This window comes from Suncus etruscus, chromosome X, assembly GCF_024139225.1.
Source record: "Suncus etruscus isolate mSunEtr1 chromosome X, mSunEtr1.pri.cur, whole genome shotgun sequence".
NCBI lineage: Eukaryota > Metazoa > Chordata > Mammalia > Eulipotyphla > Soricidae > Suncus > Suncus etruscus.
This window is the reverse complement of record NC_064868.1, coordinates 126,388,927-126,390,849: the sequence shown is the minus strand read 5'-3', so window position 1 is coordinate 126,390,849 and position 1,923 is coordinate 126,388,927. Positions and strand designations below refer to the sequence as shown.

The following is a 1,923-nucleotide window of genomic DNA, read 5'->3' as shown; positions in this document are numbered from 1 at the left end:
ATTAAGTCAAAAGATGAATTTTACTGAGGTAGGGTATTTATATAATAGTAATAATGCAATTAGTAATTATGAGCCAGAGTTTACAAATATCAATGATAATGCAAAATGGGGATGCCAAAATGCTACCACTATATAAAACAGAGAAAATACTGACAAAAACGGACCAAATCAGAATTTCTTAACTCTGGAAATTCCCCCTCAGAATTCAAAATATTTATTTTAAAACTTTGAATCTTAATAAATATAGTGAACACTGTGATGCTATAATTACTCTAAATTCATCCCCAGTCCCACAGTACTGGGAAACAAAAGGACCAAAATCAGAAAGAAAAGAAGCAATTAAATAGGATGACAAGAAGTAGGAGAGGTTCAGAGATACCTGAAGTCACATTAATCTAAATTTTTTTTTTGGTTTTTGGGCCACACCCGGCATTGCTCAGGGGTTACTCCTGGCTGTCTGCTCAGAAATAGCTCCTGGCAGGCACGGGGGACCATATGGGACACCGGGATTCGAACCAACCACCTTTGGTCCTGGATCGGCTGCTTGCAAGGCAAACGCCGCTGTGCTATCTCTCTGGGCCCACATTAATCTAAATTTTTATTATTTGGTCTGCTTTGTAGTTCTATTAAAAGTTCAATTCATATCTTTTTATCTGACATATTTGAGACCTTCCTCAATGAATATAGCCTATTGTTAATATTTAAAACATCTCTGTTAAAGCTTTTTGTATTTCAGCTGCCTAGACAATAGTAAAACTGGGAACAAATTAAAATATTACCTAAAGATTTAGGTGGAAAATGAAAGGAAAGAAATGCACAAGTTTTTTTTAGCATCAGTGTATTGCCTGCGAGATAAATACAAATCAAATGAGCAAGGGTATATGACCTATAAAAAAATGCCTATGGTAAAAAACCATATGAAAAATAAATATTCCTTAAAAAAGTCTATAAAGTCTTTAATTTCTCAACTCTGGCTGAACTTGATACTTTCCATCTGGAAACAGGTTGTAACAAGTATCTAGTTTTACAAACATTTTAGAGGATTGAAGGCTCATCCTAAGGATAACACAGAATCTTTGTGTTAAAAAAAAAAGGACTGGTTGATACTCTCAGGTAATAATCTAGCTCTCCGATTATTGTCTGATATCTAAGAAACAGCAAAGATTTGAGTTTGCTTCATGAACTATCTGACTATTCTCAACCTCTTGATTGCAACTTTAAAATACCATATTTTTTGTACCATGAAATGCAATCTTTCCCCCCCAAAAAGTGCTTCTTATGGAGCAAATGCAGTCTAGAGCTGAAGCCTGAGTGCAAGAGAGAAAAGCATATAAAACTATGAGTCTTATGGTCAGGAGGGAAAATAGGGTAATTAATTTTCGATAATTTTTATGTTAAAATTATTATACATATGGATTCTCATCATTTTTGTCCCCCAACTCACAATACAGACCAGACAAAGGGCCTGTGTTGAGGTGTATGTGGGGTGCATTTACTGTACCTCCTCTTTCTATGCAGTCAGTGTAAAGAACACAGCCTGTTGTAAAAATTGGGAGGCCTTACCTTTTCTTTTTTTGATTTTTAATATATATGTATATATATACACATATATATAATCCTTTACCAGTGCAACATCCCCATGACCAATATCCCAAGTGTTCTTCCTCCCCACCCCACATCGGCTTGTGCTCTAGACAGGCTTTCTACTTCCCTCATTCAGTCACATTTTGTTATGATAGTTCTCAGTGTAATTATTTCTGTGACTGAACTAAACGATCCCTGTGGTGAACTGCATGTCAGGTGCTGGACCCTCCAATCCTCCTCTATTTTGTCTCTGAGAATCATGACTCAAATGTTTTTCATTTTACTCAAAACCCATAGATGAGGGAGACCATTCTGGTTTTATCTCTCTCCCTCTGACTT

General features: G+C 35.9%; 1 non-coding gene across 1 annotated transcript; it reads right to left on the bottom strand.

Moving 5' to 3' along the window:
• Window positions 1-1,426: 1,426 nt before the first annotated feature.
• On the bottom strand, window positions 1,427-1,559 carry LOC125999785 (small nucleolar RNA SNORA51). The gene has a single exon (XR_007492255.1). It is a non-coding gene; the product is annotated as a small nucleolar RNA SNORA51 (small nucleolar RNA).
• Between the last annotated feature and the right edge of the window lie 364 nt (window positions 1,560-1,923).